Source organism: Panthera uncia, assembly GCF_023721935.1.
Source record: "Panthera uncia isolate 11264 chromosome A1 unlocalized genomic scaffold, Puncia_PCG_1.0 HiC_scaffold_17, whole genome shotgun sequence".
Lineage (NCBI taxonomy): Eukaryota > Metazoa > Chordata > Mammalia > Carnivora > Felidae > Panthera > Panthera uncia.
The window spans coordinates 142,235,345-142,259,560 of NW_026057577.1; positions in this window are offsets into that span (position 1 = coordinate 142,235,345).

Consider the following 24,216-nt stretch of genomic DNA (forward strand, 5'->3'; position numbering starts at 1 on the left):
CTCATCCCAAGTGCCATCACACCTTTAGCTCATCCCCCCTCCCAGCTCCCCTCCAACAACCCTCAGTTTGTTCTGTGTATTTAAGTCTCTTATGGTTTGCCTCCCTCTCTGTTTTATCTTCTTATTCCTTCCCTTCCACTATATATTTTTCACAGTTAATTCAAGTAATAAGAAATACGGTGCCTTTTGAGCTACCGTAGTTTTCATATTAAAAAAAGAAGTATTTTCACCACCTCCTGTGGCATAGACTGAATCCTAGACCCACTTGTCCAATTTAAATACAGTACATGACATTAGCCATTATGAACAATAAATTTATTAGCTTTCATGAAAAAAATAAACTAGCATCTGCCATTTCCTTACACACGGACAGAGTGTGAGTATTTTACAAAGCTTTAAGGCATTATACTATCATTATAACTATTAATATTACTGTCATATTTACTCATTAGGATTTACTTTTATTATTAGCAGAGTCTGACACAAAGGTGCAAGGACTAGAAAACCAATAGCTCCAGAAAGAACACCATTTGATAGGTTTTTTGAAAGCAGGTCTTGTAATATAATGATTGTAAACATTTTATTTTTTCAGACTTATTTAAAAGAAGTTGATAAGTTTAATAGGTTTTTAAATAGATGAAGGGAATTTCCATATATGTATATATACATATATATACACATGTATATATATTCCTAAAAGTTTAAAGAGTGCACAAATTTGTGTCAATCATAGAAAACTAATTTACACTGCAAAGTTTTCCATAGTCATGGAGTAGGTCTTTTTTTTTTTCATTTTTTTAAATATGAAATTTATTGTCAAATTGGTTTCCATACAACACCCAGTGCTCATCCCAACAGGTGCCCTCCTCAGTACCCATCACCCACCCTCCTCTCCCTCAGATTGTTCTCCGTTTTTAAGAGTCTTTTATGGTTTGGCTCTCTCCCTCTCTTTTTTTTTCCTTCCCCTCCCCCATGGTCTTCTGTTACGTTTCTCAGGATCTACATAAGAGTGAAAACATATGGTATCTGTCTTTCTCTGGATGACTTACTTCACTTAGCATAACACTCAGTCATGGAGTAGGTCTTAAAGAGACTATTCTACCAACCAAAGTATCAACGGCTAAAATACATTCAGTCTACAATATTACTCATGTGATTTATATTGATTTTTATTTTGTGTATACTTTGTTTCTTTTCTGATGATGTACATAGTTATGGATCTCAATATGTTACAGAGAAATGTTCATAGCATATCAATAAAAAAGTGTCTCTATCAGGTCATTGAAAGTAATAAAATCAAGCATGTGAAAAGTTAATTGATTTTTAAGGGTAAATAAACACATATTCCCTGTATTCTATGTATGCTTTATCTGAAAAATTTAGCTTCTTTCTATTTTCATGGATGCATAATAACTACAATTAGTAAAATTCAATCAATCCAAATTTCAAAATATACTTTAATTAAAATGCATATTTGACTTCAAGTGTTGAATCAAAATTTGTTGCAATTGATCTCTTATAAGGTAAAAGTTTCTAAATGTATTTTGAAGCCGAATTGAAAAGATTTTAAATAACAGCAAAATTCCTTCTTTAATTCAACAGATTAATTGTTAAATTTTTATTAGTTAACCTCAACTATGTATGTGAAGCAATACAATAATATATAAAACCAACAAATTAAAAAAAAACACCAAATTAATAAGAAATAATAGGGGAATTGTAATGTTGGGTAGAAATCCCAGAAGTTGTTATTAATCAGTGTATTTTGTAAAAATATATATCACAGAAGTAACAGATTGCCTTCAAACACATCAAATTTTTAAACTCTGGAATGGACCAACAAAAGTATTTTGGGAGCAGGGAAATAACAATATTAAGTTATGTTGATAAAATATAAAATGTGTGATACAGATTCAGCATTATAGTCATTTCTTTTCCCTAGAATACCTAGCATGAGCTTCCCTACTCTTTTCTCTACACATGCAAATTGCTCCTTCAAGCTGGAGCCAAAATTAGACTTTGATTATGATACCTTTACTAGGTTTCACAATAAGGCCCTTTCCCATATTTTGCAAACTTCTACTCTATACTAGTTTGCACACAAGTGTTGATTTATATTTTTTTCTTTTTTGTCCTTTTTTTTTTAAAAAAAAAATAGAAGAATAAACTATAAAGAGTGAACAAAATGTCAAAGTGTAAGGTTTCACTTTTTCCACTTCTGCACTGCTGTAGGCATGGCTGCTTTGAATCCTTACCAAGGCATACACAAGGGGACCATCCTCTAATTGTTTTCTGCTCTTTTTTGTAGTTAACCGGGTGGAGTCAACACAACTTTACGTCTATATATACAGACACCTTTATTCCTTCTTTGCTTCTTAGTATTTCAGCATATGGAAATTTAACATTTCTTTGTGAGTATTTACGTTTTTCTTGTATCCATTACAATTATAAAATAATGCAGAAATGGTCATCTCTGTATATATAAATAATCCTGTGGAAATATTTCTGTAAGATAACCAGGTAGAAGCTGCATCACTGGATAGACGGTAATATATGTTGAAAGTTAGTTTTCTCCGTAACTTCATTCAAACTGTCTCTCCTGTGGGAGTGTATGAGAATATTGAATTCCCCAAAGCTTTGCCAAAATCTAACAATCTGAATAACTGAAAACTTTTCAGTATTCGTTACATTTGCATTTACCTGATTACTAGTGAAGCTGAACTACGTAATATGAACGACTTATTTCTATTCTACGTCGAACCTTGAATTCACTGCCTATTTTGCTATTGATTGGCTTATCTGGTTTCCCTTTTTTTTGTTGATTTCTTGCTAGTTTCTTCATTTTTGTGACAGTAATATTACATACATTGTAAATATTTTCACTCTGGTATCAATGTTCTTTTTTTAATTTTTAAAACGATTTTTAATCTTTCTGAGGTGTTGATGTTGGTATAGTGTTCAATACACAATATTTAGTTATTTTTGTTTACTGCCATTAAATATTATATATTTACTACTCTTATGTCTGATTTTAATCAATCTGATATTTATTTAGTATCTGTACCATTAATATTATGTTTTCCATATGTTCCTCATATATGTCATACATTTTACTTGTCAGATTCTATTTTTACACTGGTTTAGCATCTTTTCTATCACCAATAAAGTATTTTAAAAGCATTTTAACATTAGGGGCACCTGGGTGGCTCAGTCAGTTGAGCGTCTGACTCTTGATTTCCACTCAGGTCACGATCTCACAGTTTGTGGGTTTGCATCAGGTTCCATGGTGATAGTGCAGAATTCTGTTTGGGATTCTCTCTCACTTTCTCTCTGCCCCTCCCCTGCTCATGTGCACTTTCTCTCTCAAAACAAATAAATAAATAAACTTAAAAAAAACCACTGTAACTTTAGGATGTTTTGACATTGGGTAGCCATTGTGGGTAGAACCTCAAGATTGCCTGCTACAGGTCACACATACTTTCTCCTGGCGATTCAACTAAACACAATTGTGAAGAGATTTTTCATGGCAACTATGGTCCCAAATCATTTTACCTTAAGATTATTTCACTGGATCTTTTCTAACCATATGGCCTCTTTAAATCTGAATCTGTCAGTCAGATAGAGAGTCAGGGATTCTAACCACAGGAAAGATTCACCCTGCAGTTGCTGGGTTAGAAATGAGGTGAGATTGGAAAGGCTTATGGAAGCCTCCTGGGAACTGAGAACAATTTCCTGCCGACAGCTCGCGAGGAAATCGGCACCTCAGTCCTACAGTCACAAGGAACTGAATTTTGCCAATATAAGAATGAGACTGGAAGTGAATTCTTTCTGAAAACCCCTGGTGAGCACTCGGCCTGGCTGATACGTTGATTTCAGTCTTGGGATATCCTGCGCACAGAAACAGGGTGTGTTATGCTCAAAGTCTGACCTCTACAGCTGTGAGAGAATGAAGGGTTGTTTTCAAATTGTTAAGTTTGGGCAACTTTTGGTAATTTTTGGTAATCTGTTGTGCAATACTCAAAAATGAACATGGGGATGCGTGGGTGGCTCAGTTGGTTAAGCATCCAGCTCTTGATTGCAACTCAGGTCATGATCTCAAGGTTCATGAGTTTGAGCTCCACATTGGTCTTTGCAGTGACAGCACAGAGCCTGCCTGGGATTCTCTCTCTTCTCTCTCTCTCTCTCTCTCTCTCTCTCAAAATAAATAAATAAACTTTAAAAAATGAACATAGTATATCAGCTTCCAGTTTTGTTACTCTGTTTAGATTTCTTTCAGAAATTTATGGGCTATTTTCATTTATTTTATCTATAACTTTCTTTATGCTATGGTAAAAGTTCTATTTAGATTACGTATTTTTCTAATGTCATATTCAGGTTATTTACATTTCTTTAAAATCATCCTTTTTCTCGGTTGGCATATTGATTTCCATAGACTGGAGGGCATTTTTCAAATTTTTATACACCATCCCTATTTCTGCTTTTCATATTTTGTTTTATTTTGCTTCTTCCTATGTATTCTCCCATCCAAGTACTAACCAGGCTTGACCCTGCTTAGTTTCTGAGATCAGACGAAATCGGGCCCGTTCCAGGGTGGTATGGCTGTAGACTCTTCCTGTGTATTCTAAACTTTGTTAGCTAATCAGATTTGTTTGATTGTTGTTTTGTTTGTTTGTGCAAATATTATTTATTATATTTAGTTTTTGTCTTCATTTTTCTTTTTTATAATTTATCAATTTTTGATTTTACCTTTATTATTTTACTCTTTTCATAGTTTGATAGGTTTATTTGTACTTTTGCATGTAATTTTTTTTCCAGAGAGAGAGAGAGAGAGAGCAAGCAGGGGAGAGAGGCAGAGGAAGAGAGAGAGAGAATCCCAAGCACGCTCTGTGTTCAGCACAAAGACCGACTTGGGGCTTGATGCCAGGGTCATGGGATCACCATCTGGGCCGAAATCAAGTCAGATTTTCAGCCGACTGAGCCACCCAGGCACCCCACATGTAGTTTTAAAATATTTACAAGAAAAAAGTGGGGGGCGCCTGGGTGGCTCATTATATAAGCATCCGACTTCAGCTCAGGTCATGATCTCTTGGTCCCTGATTTCAAGTCCCGCATCGGGCTCTGCGCTGACAGCTCAGAGCCTGGAGCCTGCTTCAGATTCTGTGTCTCCCTCTCTCTCTCTCTCTCTCTCTGCCTCTCCCCCGCTTGCACGCTGTCTCTCTTTCTCATAAATATTAAAAATAAACATTACAAATAAAATAAAATAAACTAAAAAATCTTATTTCATTCAGTTTTATTCTGTCATCAATAAGAACATTTATGGGTGTATTTGTATCACATAATTTGTTCCATTTATGCTGATATACAGTCATTTCACAACTATTTTCAAAATATTGTGCATTTCAATTTTTATTTTATTCTTCTTGTTTGAATATTGTTTTATGAAGGAACTAGCTTTTGAATGTGTGTATGGATGTGCTTTTTAAATATTAAAAAATATTAGCATGCTAATAGAGGGGGAGACGGATAGAGACTTTCAAGCATGCTCAGGGAGGTGCCCAACTCAGGGCTCGATCTTGACCATGAAATCTTGACCTGAGTGGAAATCAAGAGTTGGGCACTTAACTGACTGAGCTACACAGGCACCCTGAGACTGTTTTTCTAATAATAGATGTGTTAGGATTGGTATGAGAAACACATTCAGTTTCACAACTAATTTTAAAATATTTCAATATTTTAAATTTAATAATTTATGTAAGACTTATTGTTTAAATATATTTCACTATATGAGCTATTTTTACTTATACAGATAGATACTTTACAAGCTTGTATTGTTTTCCTTTGCCTCAAGTTTATATCTTAGCTTATTTTTTTTTGAGTATGTAGAAAGTCTATTATTTTTCTTCTCAGAGTTACAATGCCATATCTGTTGTGTTTAGTTGTTTTTTATCATTCTACTTTGCTACTTCCTCTGTGGCATTGATTTTGGCTATGGCTTTATTAACTTTAATATCTTACTTTACAGCAGCCATTTAATTCTTTTGTATTTTTGGCTTGATATTTCTTCATTAATTCTTATTTTTATTTGATATCCACATTCAGAGAGCACAGTATTTGGACATTTTTAATGCATACTTTAAAATCCTTTTGAGTCACAATTTTATCTACTTAGAGGCCAAATATATCTCTTGTGTTTGTTATTTGTTTTCAGTATTTCTTCCCTTTTTATTTTTTCAATATTTTTGAATGGTGATCCAATTTTCCTCATATCTGTGTGCCTACATGTCTTCCTGAATCATCTATTTGTAGGAAGGCAATTTAGATAGGAGATAGTGAGTGATTCAGGTTATTTAGACATCATATTGACTTATCTGACGCTCTTTTGACAAGGAGTGTGTATGTGTGTGTATATGCGTGTGTGGGTATCCTTAGCAACTCACTGGCAGTTGTTTTTCTATTTTTTCTTTACCTATCATTGATGCACAATGTTACATTAGTTTAGGCTTGCAACATAGTGTATCCATAAGTTTCTACATTATGCTCTAATGGAAGAGTAGACTGAAGCTTGCAAAATAATCTCACTGGTCATCTCCAGGAATGGTCCCTGCTACTGTTCCACGTTTTCAGATGTCACTCAGGGAGGCGCCTAGAGTCAGTACAATTGTATTTTAAGCATAGATTTTGCTTCCCAGCATGTGCTTCTTAATTTGGAAGATCCTGTTTCTGCAAGCTCTGTGGAGGTTGTGGGTGCTCTTGTTCTGACCATTCTCAGCCAGATCTAATACTCATTGAAATTGGCAGCCCATCTTAATTTATACTGTGTTTGGAAAATAAAGGAGTTTTTAAAATCATTAAAAACTGTAATTATCATTTCTGTTCTTCATTTGCTTCATTTTCCTTGCCTTTCATATTGGTTTAGAGAGCAGAATGAAGGAGAGACACATTTCCTAGGTTATAGCATCAAAGAAAGAATTTTCTAAAAATGATTAACATACAACACATAGTTGTATGTCCTCTTTTGGAACAAAAACATCATAAACTTGTTTTATAAAATCCTATTCATGTCTTTTAATTGTGCATGCAGTCATAAGTAATATATAATTACAGGATATATATTGAAATAGTGAATAAATTATTTCATGAAATATATATTTTGCAACTTGCATTTTATTCAATATTTTATACTTTAATTTATTAGTTAAAATTTATAGGTTGCAAAAAAACATCCACTGATGGACCGTTTTTTACAATTTTGCTACATTTCCTTTTTCATTTATTCTTTTCTACAGATACACGAACATATATAATTTATTTTCTGAATAATTTGGTATACAGATAAAGATACTTTGACAGTTTTCTCTAAATAATTCAGTATACATATCCTAAGAACAAGGGTATTTCTTGCATACCACAGTTCAATTGTCAAAATTAAGAAAGTCTATATTGATGCAAGATAATGATCTCATCCACAATACATAGTCCAATTTTTCCCATGTTCTCTCTAATGTCCCATAAAGCAGTATTCCTTATTCTATTATTCACTACATGACTGAGTTGCGTTTAATGATCAGATAACTTAAAAAATACTTTGAAGGGTGCCTGGGAGGCTGAGTAGGTTAAGTGGCCAACTTCGGCTCAGGTCATGATCTCCCGGTTTGTGAGTTCGAGCCCCGCATGGGGCCTGCACTGACAGCTTTGAGCCTGGAATCTGCTTCAGATTCTGTGTCTCCCTCTCTCTCTGCCATCTCCCCAGTCATATTCTTTCTCTCTCTCTCTCAAAAATAAATAAACATTAAAAAAAAAAAAACTTTGACAATCTATTTTGATCTATGTTGTTAATTTCATTTTACTAACTTTGTTAATTCCCATTATTAGATTTTAACAAAAGGTATTGTAATTTTGTTTTCATGTTTTTGGTAGTATTACCATGAAAATATTCCTGAAAAGATCTTTTATTTTAATGCATAATTTGAAGTGCTCATAGTATATACACGTAGTCAGATTTTTATATATCACATAGTTCCCTCTGAAGTTTTGATACCCACTATAAGTTGTTTGACATTCATCTTTCTCCATTTTCTTTGTAATTCTTTATGCTTACAGATTTTTAAATTTTTGCTAATATTATGTTGTGAAATAGTCTCTTCATTTCCTTAATTATTGGATCTGTGCTGTTTTGCTCTGTTTTTAAATTTTTTCCTATTTGTTTTTGGTTCCTTCCCATATATTCATCTGTTTTGTTTCTTAAATTCCACATATGAATGAAATCATATGGTAGCTGTATCTTGCTAATCTATATTGTATTTTTTTTTATGGATTGGAGTATTGGATTGAAAAAATTCTAGTAGAGGTTAGATATTAACTCTAATGTATATTGAAGACCATTTTTTTAAAAAATTCTGGACATCTTACATCACTTTTTATGACACATTTGTCATGTAAATTTGTTGTATAATGTATATATAGTCAAACTTAATGAGAGATGTTTTCCAGTTCAAAGAATGTTAACCTAAATATTCGTGATTTATTGTAAAGATTTCAGTTTTTCTGTTGATGTCTACATCTTTGATTCTGGAAATTTATGTTGTATATGGGAGGAAGTAAGGATTTAATTTTTTTTTCCAAGTGGATAAAAAATTGATAATGCTCATTGTTTTATCCATATTTCTCCATAGATTTGGTAATTCTATTTGTGTCGAATATAAAATATTCACATCTACAAGTCTGTTATCGTCACACTATTCTGTGTTAATGCTATATTTGTATATTCTGTGTAAAAATATTTTTAAAAAGTGGTGCCTGGGTGGCTTATTAGGTTAAGTGGTGGACTTTGGCTCAGGTCATGATCTCTCAAGGCTCATGAATTTGAAACCCGTGCTGGACTCTGTGCTAATGGTGTAGTGTCTGCTTGGAATTCTCACTCTGTCCTCCTTCTGCCCCTCCCCGACTCATACTTTCTTTCTCTCTCTCTCAAAATAAATAAATAAACTTAAAGTCTTTTAAATAAAAGCAACAAGAGCATATATATGTATATGTACATATATATATATATATATATATATATATATATGTATATATGCATTATCTGAGAATTTTACAATTGGTATTATTTTTCAATGAGTAATTTCAAATTTAATTTTGCATATGTATTATCTGAAAAAAATAAATTTAAATATCCCCTAGCTGTCTCCATCACTACACTAGTTGCTTTAGCATTGATAAGTTGCCTTATGATTAATTCCAATGAATCTGCTCCCTCAAAGGCAAACAATGCCTTATTTTCATCGTCCAAGATTAGCTTTACCTCCTGTTGAATACTATACGGACAGATTCATCCAGTATGCATTCATTTGTGTCTAGGGTTGGTTCTCAGCATAACACTTTGAGAATCACCCATAGTTTATGTCTATAAGTGCTTCATTTCTTCCCATACTGAGTAGTGTAGACACACAATAGCTTATTTATGCATTCACCTGTTGATGGACACAGGATGTTAGCATTGTTAACAATGCTGTTTCTATAAGTCTTTTTGTTAGAAGATGTTTTCACTTATCTTGATAAAATACCAAGGAATGGGATTGCCTTCCATAGAGTAGTTGTTGGCTTTACTATTACCTGCCAGATAGTTCCATGAAGTGTTGGCAATATTTAAACTTCCGTTAGACACATGATCCATCCCTAGGGGCTCCTGTTTTACATCAACATTTCAAACCATCCGTAGTTTTGAATTTGGCAATTCTAATATCTATACAATGATATCAAGTACCAAAAAGAATGTAGAAGTTTCCAAGTATAATTGTGAGTTTGTCTATTCTTTTGGTTCTCTTCTTTTGGTATTTGCATCAGATATTTTGAAGATTGTTTTTCAGTATATACACATATGTAATCATCATGTCTTGTTTAATTATCCTCCTTATTATTATGTCATGCCCTTCTTTGTCCTTGATAATATTACTTGTTCTGAAATCTACATTTTTAGGATCACTATGGTCACTTCAACATTTTTTGGGTGAGTGTTTGCATGGTATATAGTTTGCCAACCTTTCACTTTTAATCTATCTTTTCCTTTGAATGTAAATTAAGTTTCTTATAGACACCTTTTACTAGGTCTTTTTTAATGAAATTAAGAAGTCTGTTTTTTAAAAGTGATTTGCTCAGCACATTTTCATTTAATGTAATTATGTATATGATTGGACAAAATTTACCATCTTGATAGTTGTTTTATTTTTCTTACATCTGTTCTTATGTCATGTTCTCCTTTTATTTTGCCTGCTTCATTATTATTTATGTTTGTAGTTCCCTCATATCTGCACTACTGGCTTATAATTATACTTACTTTTCTATACTTTTGGGTGGCTGCTCTAGAATTTACAATATACATGTGTAATAAACCACAGCCTAACTTCAAATACCGTTATACCATTTGATGTATGTATGGCTTAAAACTTTTTTTTAAGTCTATTTATTATTCTTCCTTCCCATCTTCTGTCCTGTTGCTATCAAATACTTTATTTTTATACATGCCATATGTCTTAGTCAGTTTGGGCTGCTGACACAAATCACCATCACCTGGATGGCTTAAACCACAAAACATTTGTTTCTCACAGTTTGGGAGGCTGGGAAGTGTAAGATCAAGGGGTCAGCAGACTTGGTGTTTAGTGAAAACTCATTTCCTGGCTTGTAGGTAGCTGTCTTATAGCCCTCATGTGAAGAGCAGAGAGAAGAAGGGCACCGATTCCATGCATGAGGGTTCCACTGACATGTCCTAATTACCTCCCAAAGGCTCTATCTCCTAATACCATTGGAATAGGGCTGAGTATTTCAGTATATGAATCGGGGGGAACGTGCTCAGTCCACACAAAATTGCTACTGCTTTTACACTGGACAGACAAGCCTATTTTAGGGCAATTAAAAATGAGACAAAAAATATCTTATATTTCCAATTATTTTTAACCATTTCAGGATGTCTTTTTTGGTTTATGTGGATGCCTGCTTCCACCTTAAATTCATTCTTCACGAGGAACACTTTTTACAATTTTTTGTTGAGAACGTCAACTCGCAATGAATTCTCTCAGATAGTTTTATGAAAAATATCATGTATCCTTATTTTGAAAGATGGTTGTGCTATACTCAGACTTGTAAGTGGGCAGTGTTTACCTTTTAAAATTTTAAAGACCTCATCTCATTGTCTTCTGAGTCACCTAGTGGCAGGAAATCTGCTCACAGTCTCAGCTTTATTCCTCTGCATGTAGAATGTCTTCATTCTCGGATACATTTGCGATTTTTGTTAATCGCTTTGGCTTTGAGGAGTTTAAGTTTTTTTTTAATGTTTATTTTTGAGAGAGACACACACAGAGTGTGAGTGGGGGAGGGGCGGGGAGAGATGGAGACACAGAATCCAAGCAGGCTCCAGGCTCTGAGCTGTCAGTACAGAGCCTGATGTGGGACTCGAACCCACAAATGGTGAGATCAGACCTGAGCTGAAGTTGGACACTTAACTGCCTGAGCCATCTGGGCATCCCGGTTTTGAGGAGTTTAAAAATTATGTGTACAGATTTTTTTCTCTCTGGGTTTTCATTATTTTTTTGTTTTTAATTTTTCCTGCTTGGGTTTTCTGAGAATCTTTATTTGTGGCTTGTTATTTTCCAATGTTTTGAAGAATTATCAGCAATTATCTCTTGGTCTTATTTCTTTGAAACTCTTTATTTCTTCTTTTTCTGGAAGTAGCTTTATGTATGTTAGAAAGTTTGGCATTGTCTTACATCTGTTGTAGTGTCTGTTTTAAATCTTTATATAATTTTTATGTAATTTATATAATTTTTAACTTTTTGCAGCATTTTCTTTTGGATCATTTTCATCGACCTATTTTCATCTCCACTGATGCTTTCCTCAGATATAAGGTCAACTGATGAGCCCCCAAAGCATTGATCACCTCTATTAAAGGTTGGGGTTTGTTTTGTTTTTTAGAGGCATGCTCAATTAATTATTCCTTGTAATTTTGATCACTCTGATGAAATCCTTCACATTTTCATACATATTTCCCTTTATGACTCGAGTCTTTAATACATTAATTATAATGATTTTAAATTCTCTGTGTGAGAATGGCATTTCCAAGCCATCTCTGGGTCTACTTCTATTGATTTTTTTGTCTCTTCACCATGGTTTCATTGTTAGTTGTTTTTCCATGCTTTTTTTAGGTGTTTCGTAATTTTTTATTGAAGGCTAGACATTGCGTATAAGAGTAGAGATTCATGTAAATGATATTTATGCCCTGAATAGTATTTATCTTCATTCAGAGTTTCTCTTGTACTGGGTGGCAGGCCCTGAATATGGGAGGTTGACTCAGTCTAGTCAGGACAACTGGATTTGGGTTTTGCAGTTGCTTTTGTCATGTTGAACGTTCCTCCAGGGGCACAATTCTCCAGCCTTACCTTGCATGGACTGTGGCAGCCTGAAGTACCTGAGGAAATTTCTCAGTACTCCTGCTCTCCCTGCAGCTGTCAGACTTTACTGCACACCTATAGATCAAAAGCAATCTCTATTCATGCATTTGTTCCTCCTTTAATGGCAAACTGTTGTTTGTTACTCAGTATTTTCTGCATTGGTCCCTCCTTACAAGGCCCTTTCTTTCCTTAGATTTTATACAATTTGAAATGGACTCTTTGGTAACCTAACAAATACTATGATCATTTAGATTATCTGACTTTTTCTTGTTGTCACATGGGTAGCAATGCTTTTTTCCAGTTTTTTTTTCATTCAAAGTATAAATAGGATCCCACATAATTGAAATAAAATAATATACTGCATAGATTAATAAAAGCAAAATTATATCACAAGTAGTGTATTTAGGATTGACTTTTATAAGTAAACTTGTGAAAGAACATGAAGGTAAAAATGATGCATTTTCCCCTGGCTCATTGAAGAGTGTAAGTTCCCAACAAGATGAACGTATATGGATAATTGTCCTTTCAGTAGGTGAGGAAAGGAAAAACAATGCACATTTCTAAAGAATCAGCAAACTTGCACACATCCCTCACACTGTCCTGTTTTCAACCAAGTGATCTAAATGTTAAATGGGAATTTAACTTCAGTAATAAAGAAACATATTTTGAAAGTTTTAGATTAAGTATCCACAGTTAAAATTATTCTTTTCCTCTGGGGAGGGCTTTTTACTAAAAATCTCCAGATGACATGTGTATAATAGAAAGATGTTCAAGCTATAGCTACATCTACTTTCTTTAAAAATCATCAAATATAGGAGCACCTGGGTGACTCAGTGGGTTGAGCATTTGATTTTGGCTCAGGATCTTGCAGTTTGTGAGTTTGAGCCCCACATTGGCTCACTGCTGTCAGCCTGTCAGCACAGAGCCCACTTTGGACCCTCTGTCCCCTTCTTTCTGCCCCTCCCCTGCTTGTGCTCTCCCCAAAATAAATAAATATTTAAAAAATCATCAAATATAGTCTCAACATAGCTCTCTAGGATCTGAAATCCCAGAAGAAAAAGAGACACCATGATATCCTCTTAGGTATTCATGTAATACTCCATTCTAAAATATTCTGTGGATTTGTTGGAGGTTATTTACCAACTCTTAAAATATAACCTTTGGAAAAAAGGGAGAAAACTTCTATTTGCTAGTCGTTATGGCACAGGAAAATGGCCAAAAGACTTTTGGACTTTTGGCCATATTTGGTCTTACATTTATTATGATTGGAAATTTACATCAATGATATTCACTAATGAGGAGGGAGACAAGGATGTACCTCTAAGATGGAGGTAACCATCTCTCAGATCACTCGGTCCGTGTAATAATTAATTGGGAAATTACGTCATAAAGATGAAGATTCCATATAGAAATACAGCCCAGTAAGTATCAGAAATTGGAAGTTTTTAGACAAAATTCTCCAAACGTGATTTGCAATCGAACTGTTTCTTTCAAGGTCATGTCTATAAAGAGTGTTTTAGGTATGTAGACATAATGAAAAAATGGATAAAGATGCTCAGATATTGCTCGCTTGAACATTTGTAGGCTAGTTCATGTAGTCAGTTGTGTAGGAGTTTTACAAGAAATAGAAAACAAGCAAAAGTGAGTTTGGGATATTTGTCTTTATGGATACCTTCTCCATTTTTCCTCTGTTCACTTAACTTCCACCTAAGTAACCTCACTTCTGCTGTACTTGGAAGAACAATCGTTTCTTTTGTAATTCACAAATATTGAGGGCAGACATATTGAAATGCTGGTTGTCGTCACTTTCTGAAAAATATCCTGCCACAACAGCAAATATAAAAGATAAACCCAATCACAAGGGTCAGATTTGTTGATTGTAAATAGAATGTTTGCATCTGTGTAAAAATATACCTCTTTTAAATTTTCTTTAACGTTTATTCATTTTTGAGAGACAAAGAGACAGAGCATGAGTCGGGGAGGGGCAGAAAGAGAGCGAGACACAGAATCTGAAGCAGGCTCCAGGCTTCGAGCTGTCAGCACAGAGCTCAACACGGGGCTTGAACTCACTGACTGCAAGATCATGACCTGAACTGAAGTCGAACACTTAACTGGCTGAGCCACGCAGGTGCCCCTAAAAATATATCTCTTGGTTCTGTTCAATGATGGTGACATTGACAAATAATACTTATACCTCTTTCTAAATGCCACTTAAATGTGAATTTAAAACTAAATTTTATTATATTATGTTTTACTATAAGAAGAACAATATAAATAATATAAGGGTGAACACAAATCACAAGAAAAAAAAATTATACCTGAACCAAGAAAGGGATAGCCTCTTTGAAAGCATTTACTTTAGAAAAACTTATAATTGTGAATTCTTTTTTCTGTCCCTTTATGATGTATATAAACCTTTTAAAAGCTAAAAAAAAAAACCAAACAATTGCTAGTTTATTAACTCTGGAATGTTATTTTTAAGGACCTGGAAGCCATCTCTTTGAAATGAGTGGGAGATAAAGCCCCTATTTTCTAACTTCCAGATGAGGGTAAGAAGCTAACTTCTGGGTGCCTGACTCCAAGCTGCAAACCTACATATTTTCACAAATATATTGGAAATATGTTTTTTTCCTTCCTGTAAAGGCAATTAGCAAGTGCAAATGGTCATCTGATTACTGGGTGAATTTAGAAAGAACTGTGAGACAGATGATGCTGTCAAGTTCTCTCCTACTTGCAGACTAATTATTGTTTATCCTGAGAACATGTATGTCATGGGCTGCTCTGGCTGGCTGTAGAACCGCGAGCTTTCTCTGTGTCTTTGTGTCTTTAGCGAACTGCCTATGATAAGCATCATGTTCTGGTTGACTGATTTCTCAGTAATAAAGCCTTTTTGTTCTCTTCTGGTTTCGTGGAGAAATTTCCTGAGTTGGTAGGAGATTTTGTTTTTAATTACATTGTCTCAACAATAATGCTCCATTAGTAAGGAATAGTTATGAATAGAAAGTAACAATATTCAAAGCTATGCTTTCTTCCCAAGTCCCCTCCCCATGTTTAGCTCCCTGTTTCTAATAATACACCTGCTTCTTTACCACTACATTTCCCATTTGGAAAGGTATATTATGGCTCCTGACTAGGAATGATGAGGAATCTATGACATTTACACTCCCTTCAATCCTACCTCCGACCTATATAATTTACTGTATTTGCCTATTTTATTTTTTACTCTTAACATTTCCATTTTAATTCAGAATTTAAGCTACAATGGACTTATCTTAATAAATCTTCTGCCTCTTCACTATGTCAAACAAGGGAGCTGGTGGTATTACATTACTTTCTAACCCTCGCTGCCAACATCCACACCTCTTGACTTCTGTCCAATGATGTTCTACTATTATCTTTACCTTGTTAACTGTGACCAAATCTTCACAGCTCTCACATTGGTTTATTCTTGAAAAAATATGAAGGCGCGTGGTATATTTAGGATCCCTTGGTGGTGCAGTGGTGACACGGCACACGTTCCATATGTTTCTGTGTGCCAATGTGCTTTCCGTGATTTACCCACCTGATCTTTACGGTAATTATATCCAATCAAGGGTACACACTTCCCGTGTTTATTTGGCTCCAACTTCCTCTGAGCCATCAGACATTTGCACAAAGGAAAGTGAAGCCACCCTATACTCTATTGTCCGAATACTGACAAAATCTCAGCCTTTCCAAGTTGGGTTCCGGCCTGGCCTCCACTGGGCACACCTGACAGAAAACCTGGACACTGCTGACCAGACTCCAGCAGGCTACGGTCACTTCCACCACGTCAGGACTAAGAGGTACATGACTGATACCACCAGGCTTTTTCAACTACTGCTCAGAAGAGCCTGGGGGCAGTGCAGCAGTTTGGGAACATTCATGTTCTATGGGAAATATTTTGACAAGAGACAGGAGATGAGAAGGAGCTGACCGAATACAGTCTTTTCTTTCCCCATCCCTACCAACTATTCCAAAGCAAGAAGTTTCCATGGAACTTTTCTGCAAGTTCTTTTGCACTGGCAGGATAAGTAAAGGGACAAGAAGGCACCTAGCTGAATTTGAATTTCAGATAACACATTATGTTTTACATATATTTTAACTATTTACTTATTTTTATTAGCAGTCACCCTAGCATTTGCAATATACATCTATAATTAATCCAAGTCCCCTTTTACATACACTGTACCATTTAATGGGTAGGGCAAGTACCTTATAATAATAACATATTCTTAATTCTTCCCACCTGTGTCGTGTACCATAGTTCCATCCCTTTAACTTATGCATAATCATTATACGTGTGCACACACACATGTGTATGCACAACCACATGCATAACCAAATACATTATTGCTATTACTATTTTGAAATGTTATCTATTAAATCAATTATGAATAACAAATTAAAAATTTTAGTTTACCTTTCCATAATTTATCTCAAATGATCTTCCTTCCTTCATGTAGAACCATGTTTCTAATGTACATTATTTTCCTTCTTTTTCTAAATGTTTGTTTATTCATTTTGAGGGAGAGAGAGAGAGAGCATGTGCAAGTGGGGGAGGAAAAGAGAGAGAGAAAGACAGAGAATCCCAAGCAGGCTCCATGCTGTCAGTGCAGAGCCCAATGCAGAGCTTGAACCCGGAAACCATGAGATCATGACCTGAGCTGAAATCAAGAGTCAGATGCTTAACCAAATGAGCCACCCAGGTGCCCCTGTTTTCCTTCTTTTAAGAACCTTGTTAACATTTCTTGCTGGGCAAGTCTACTGGCATCTCTTAATTTCTGTTTGTCTGGGAAAGTTTTTCTTTTTCACTTTTGCAGTAAAATTTCACAGGATAAGAATTCTGGGTTGGGGAGGTTTTTCTTTCTATACTTTAAGTATTTCCCCTCACTGTGTTTGCTTGCCTGGCTTCTGAGAAGTCAGGTGTAATTCTTTACCGTTGACACTCTATAGGCAAGGTACTTTTTCCTCTGACTTTTTTGAAAAACTTTTTCCCTATTTTTGATTTTCTGCTGTTTGAATGTGGTATGCCTCGGTGTTTGTGTGTGTGCATGTTTGTATACATCTTCTATAATTGTATTTTGTACAATTTATTCTGCCTAGTGTTCTCTGGCTTCCTGTAGTTAGGTGTCTGACAGTAAATCGGGCAATTCTCAGTCACTCTTGATTCAATTGCTTCTGTCCTTTCTCTTCTCTTTCTGGTATTTCCGTGTGTATATGTTTCACCTTTTGCAGTTGTTCACAATGCTTGCATATTCTGTTCTGTTTTTTCCTTTCAATTTTTTTTCTTTGTTTTTCCATTTTGGAAGTTTTTGTTTAACATGTCCTGAAGCTCAGGGATTCTTTTCTCAGTTGTGGAAAGTTTATCAAAGGCATTCTTCATATGTGTGACAGTGTTTTCAATCTCTAGCATTTTTCTTTTTTCTTTTTTCTTTTCTTTTCTTTTCTTTTCTTTTCTTTTCTCTTCTCTTCTCTTTCCTTTTTTTTTCTTTTCTTTCCTTTATTTCCTCTCCTCTCCACTTTTTTGAATGTAGTTAACACCCAATGTTAGATTAGTTTCAGGTGTACAACACAGTGATTCAGCTTCTCTGTATGTTATGTTTTGCTCATCACAAGTGTAACTGCCAGCCTTCACTACACAACACCATCACAATGCCATTGGCTGTATTCCCTATGTAACTTTTCTTTTATCTCTGCTTACATTACCCATCTGTTCTTGTATACTGTCTACTTTTTTCCATCACAGCTCTTAGCACATCAATCATAGTTGTTTTAAATCCTGGTCTGATAATTTCAGAATCCCTATGTCTGAGTCTGGTGCTGATGTTTGTTCTGTTTCTTTGAATCTTATTTATTGTCTTTTAGTATTCCTTCTAATGTTTTGTTGAGAGCTGGACAGGATGTACTAAGTAAATGCTGGTAAATAGGCCTTTAGTGATGTGATGGTAAGACGTGGGGAAAGAGAAAGTGTTCTATAGTCTTATGATTAGATCTCAGACTTTTAGTGAGCCTGTACCTTTAGTGAGACTATGAACTTCACATGTATCTCTCAGTACCTCTCCCAACCCTTAGGGGATTTGTCCTCAAAATAATTTGCTCTCAATCTTGAGAAAAAAATATTGAATTTATTCTAAATTTCTGTGCTACTGATAAGAAATATTTGGCACGCCTGAGTGGCTCAGTCAGTTAAGCATTTGATTTTGTCTCAGGTCATGATCTATTAGTCTGTGAGTTTGAGCCCCACATTGGGCTCTGTGCTGACAGCTTGGAGTCTGGAGCCTGCTTCGGATTCTGTGTCTCCCTTTCCCTCTGTCCCATCCCTGCTCACGCTTTGTCTGTCTCTCTGTCTCAAAAATAAACATTAAAAAACAAAGAAATAGTCTATCATTCTGATTTGTAATTTTTAATCTCTCTAGAGTCTATTGCAGTGCTTACTTTTATGCTCTAGAAATCATTAATTAAATCGCTCAATTCATGAATCAAAAATTCAGTTTCATACTTGCCTTTGCTAGCACTGTGGTTGATAAAGAAACTCCTGTTTCCCTTTCCATGTACGAAATGAAGAAAATGACAGCTACATCTGGTTGTACGGAAGTTTGTTTGAAGGACTCCCAGGTGGGATTTTTTTGAAAACAAAAATGAATGGCATAAATGTGTTGCTAAATGTTTTAAGTTTGTATTTACATTAAAAATAAATAATGTCTACATATTTATAGCTCATTACCCTTGGGTGTCCTCGTATCCAGCATGCTTCAGGACAGCGTTTAGCTGATGTAGCATTGTGAACTGCACCACCCGCATTCTGCATATGTTCGTTTGCCACAGAATTCTTGCTTTTGCAGTTTTAACCAGTACTTAGAGTTCCACATTGTGATATATGATGTTTGGTTTTTGCAAAAGTCCTCTCATTATGACTGATTTTCCTAAAGCCATCTATATCTAAAGAAGGTAAACAAAAAAAGGTTCAACACCTGCATTCTTTTTAACTCAAATTGTGGTATGACTCTTGCTGGAACATTTTTCCATTTCCACTTTTCTTCACTTGGCCTCATTTCCTCCATTAAATTCTTTAACTCAGTATTGCTGCCACATCCACTTCAAAAGATAATTCCCGGGAGGACCAAGGAGACTGTCTGCTTCTCTAAAAGACAATGCCTTGTTTAGAAATCTGGTCAGATGCTTCAGCCCAGCACAATTGATTGAAAAGCTGCCATCTGTAGAGACGGTCTGAATTAAGTTCAGTGAGCTTAACCAAGGTACTTGTCACAAATCAAGCCCATCACACTCACCAAATACATTTCTAGAATTAGTACTTAGGCTCATTTCCTTTGATTTTTTTTTTTTTCCTAGAAAGTAGAAGCCAGAATTACATTAGTGTAATCCACTGAGCAAGAGTGTTTCTTTGCAAAAAGTTCAAAATCTTACAATACCAGAATAAAAATTTTTGAAAAACAGGCAATAGAGAATGTCAAAAGTACTCCAAGTTTGTTATAACAAATAATATTTTTAATGCAAATGGAATAGGGTCATGTGTACATTAAAACAGGAGAATGTTTCTGCCACTAAGATTCTGGCAGTGGTATGAACAAGTAATTGATTAATAACAGTTTTGTTCAAAATAAAAGACAAATGTAAGGAGATTTAAAAATATACTTTTTTTCTAAATAAAAAACTGTTCCTAACCAAATCCAAATAGTTTTGGATTTATGGAATATTTGAGCAGAAGGTACAAATTTCCCATCTCACTACTTCACAAGCTTTCACCTCTTATTAACATCTTGCATTACTGTAGTATATTTGTTGTAATTAGTGAACCAATATTGATATGTTATTATTAACTAAGGTTTACAGATTATAGTAAAGTCCACTTTTTGTGTTGTAGAGCTGTGAGTTTTGACAAATGCATAACATCATGTATCCACTGTTATAGTATCATACGGAATAGTTTAGTCTTTCTCCTTTTTGAGTTTCGTTAGTTTATGTCTTTTAAGGAGTTGATCCATTTCATTGAAGTTATCAAGTTGGTAGCCATAGGGCTTTTCATAATATTCCTTTATTATCCCTTTAATATCCATGGGATCATTAATGAGGATCTCTTTCATGTCTGGAATTAGTAATTTGTGACTTTCTCTCTCTCTTTCTTGGTTATCCTAACTCAGTTACCCTATTTATAGATTATAAATTGATTTTTTAAAAGAAGTAGATTTTGGATTTATTGATTTTTCTCAATTGTTCATCTGTTTTCAGTTAAACTGACTTATGCCCTTATTTTTAACATTTTATTTCTTCCACCTGCTTTACTTTTTTCACATTGTGGTTTCCTAAGGTGGAAGCATATATTATTGATTTTAGATATCTTCTCTGTGTGTGTGTGTGGCCCCAAGTCCTGGTGATGAGCCCTACCAAAGTGTTTTTTGGACCTTTTTCCCCCCTTCTTGGGACAGGAAGTCTGGTGTTGGGGAGGTGATGGGGGGGGGTGGTGTTGCTTAATTGACCTTCTCCTTGATAAAGAGATAAGCTCTGATAAGCCTGATAACTGATAACTACTGTTAACTACTCTGGTAAAGTAGTTTCTCTTTCAGGGCAGACCATTGTTATGAAGAATGCTCTGGATATATTTCAAAATCCTTGTTTTCCCCTCCCTTCCTTGAAACTGGAGATTGTCTCTAATCTTTATTGTGAGAACTCAGTGGAGCTCTTGTAGGTAAAGTCCAAGATCATACAGAGAGACCTCCTAGAGCAAGAACCCTAAGAGCTTTTAACTCTTAAATTAATCTACCCTAGCCTCCAGCAATTCATCAAAATTTATTCATCTTCGTTCTTATTGTTAGGATAAAAGCAATGACTTCTAAGCTTTTTTCATGTCAGGGCTAAAACTGGAAGTCCAAGAACATATTATTATGAAAGAGTTTTCTCACATCTAAGACAACTTATAATTACATCTCTCTAATTTTGAAATTGGGCTCTCTGATTTCAGTTAAAGGATTAAACTGTATTCATTTCTAATACTGCTCTAACAAATTACTAAATTTTAGTGACTTAAAACAATAAGGGAGCAAGACTTCCTGTCCCCTCAAAGGTCCTTTGAGCTGGACTAAGAATCAAATTGACCTGAGACAAATTAATAACAGAAAATCAAATTTAATAAGTATTTAATAGTAATCTACACAGTCATGGAATAAAAGATAGGCAAAAAGAGGTATATATGTCATCCTGAGCTAAGGAGAAGGGGGTAGGGTATGGAGCTTGAAAGGAAAGGAAAGCATTTCATGGGGTGATAATAAGAGCAAATGTTTGGTAATGAGATGTTTGTCCCGACATACAGATAGATCACTCAGATGAAATTTATTTCTGCTAATAACCCTTATTCTGGGAAAGACCCCCCCCCCCCCATTTAGATTCTTCTGTGTGGATAAGGGAGGGAAAAATTGTCTCTTGAGCCTGAAGGGTCTCAAGTATGTTCAGCTCAAAATAATCCACATGCTAAAGTAACACATTCTTAGGGTGGTCTGTTCTGAACCCCTTTGCATCAAAGGTCCAAAATCATCTCCCTAGGCTAAGGTCAATGTGTGGGCAAGATTAGTTCTTTCTGGAAGTTCTGAGGTGAGACTCATATCCTTCCCAGTTTTTAGAGACCGCACAGTCCCTTTCTCCATGTTCAAAGTCAATAGTGAAGCATTTCTCCTTTATGACTGCTGCCTGCATCCTCCTGTGTTTGGTGATTGTGCCCCTCCCTCACTCTCTTATGAGGACCCTTTGTGGTTTTATTGAATCCACCTGGATGATCCAGGCGACTCTCCCAATCTCGAGATCCTTAGTATCTCATCTTCAGGGTCTCTTCTGTCTCATATTCACACGTTCTGGTATCTGGACATGAACGTCTTTGGGGGCTATTATTCAGTCTACCATAATGACTAAGAACAAATACCATTTCAAATAAGATACATGTTTCTTATTGTTGCTTTTAACTACTTTTGTATCTGTAGCAACTTTATTTCACCCATTTGCTTCTGTCAGGATTTTTAAAATTATGTAGCCTGTGCCTACATATGCCCATTGTTATAAAGGATGAAGTTGTTGAAAAAGAATTCCAAATCAGGGGCTCCTGGGTGGCTCAGTAGGTTAGGCGGCCAACTTCGGCTCAGGTCACGATCTTGCAGTTCCCGAGTTTGAACCCCACACAGGGCTCCATGCTGAGGCCATTTGGGATTTTCTCTCTCTCTCCTTCTCTCTCTTCCCCCTTCCATGCTCTCTCCCTCTCTCTCAGAAATAAATAAACTTAAAAAAAAAGAATTCCAAATTAAATTTGCTATACTATTTTGTATACGTTGTTGTTTTGATGTATGTATCTTAGTTCTATAACCCTTAGTTTTGTTGAGCAAGTGGAAACAAAGTTAGGTAACTGTCAGAACACTGGACAGCATCAGCAAAACCACTAACATGGGGAACCTAGAAACTATCAACATCACCACAGCTGCAGTGAGCCTGCTCTGTTAGCTCAATACCAAAGTAAGTGTGGGAAACCAAACCTGGTATAATTTTCTTACTCTGCCTGAAATCAAATTACTTTTTTTTCTTCTGTGGAATATCTTTTTGTGTGAACGGTGCCCAATTTTACATTGGCAGATAATGGTGTTTTAAATTTTTTGGTAAGTGATTCTTTAGATATTAAGTACATCAACATGTTCGTTCACATATTGCGGTTTATTTTTTTAATTTGTCATTTGTCTTTTAATTCTATTTATTTTTATCATATAAATGTCATCAACTTTTATTTGGTCAAACTTCTCAGCCTGCCTCTTTTGTATTTGATTACTAAAAGAATTCTTTCCAAAAATAAAGCAAACAAACAAACAAAAGAATTCTTTCCACTAAATGTAGGCTGACATTCACTTATGTTTTTCCTTTTTGTAAGATCTTATTTCTTTTAATAATCTTCTAAAAATTTAAAATTTAATGTAGTTATATTTTTTGTTTTATATAAGAGTTTTGTTTTCAGTTTCTGCATATTTAAATAATTGTTAACAGCATAATTTAATGAATAACATGTATATATTTAAGAATGCATGGGGGCGCCTGGGTGGCTCAGTCGGTTGAGCGTCCGTCTTCAGCTCAGGTCATGATATCACACTCCGTGAGTTCGAGCCCCACGTCGGGCTCTGTGCTGACAGCTCAGAGCCTGGATCCCGCTTCAGATTCTGTGTCTCCACCTCTCTCTGCCCCTCCCCTGCTCATGCTCTGTCTCTCTCTGTCTCAAAAATAAATAAATACAAATTTAAAAAAAAATTAAAAAAAAAAGAATGCATGTATACGTTTTTTCTTAATGTGCTGAGAACAAGTCTAAAGCCAGTTTATTTTCATTTTTTCTGTATGGGTAAACTCATGTTTTTATCTTGTCTGGATGCTCATATTTTTATGTTTTTATTTTTAATTTATTTTTAATTTTTTTAACGCTTTTATTTATTTTTAAGAGAGAGAGAGAGAGAGACAGAGTGCAAGCATGGGAGGGGGAGAGAGAGAGGGAGACACAGAATCCAAAGTAGGCTCCAGGCTCTGAGCTGCCAGCACAGAGCCTGAGGAGCAGCTTGAACTCGTGAACCAAGAGATCATGACCTGGGCCACCCAGGAAACCCTTTAAAAAAAAATTAATGTTTTATTTATTTTTGAGAGAAAGAGAGAGAGCATGAGCAGGAAAGGGACACAGAGAGAGGGGGACAGAACGTCTGAAGCAGGCTATGCGCTGACAACAACAAGC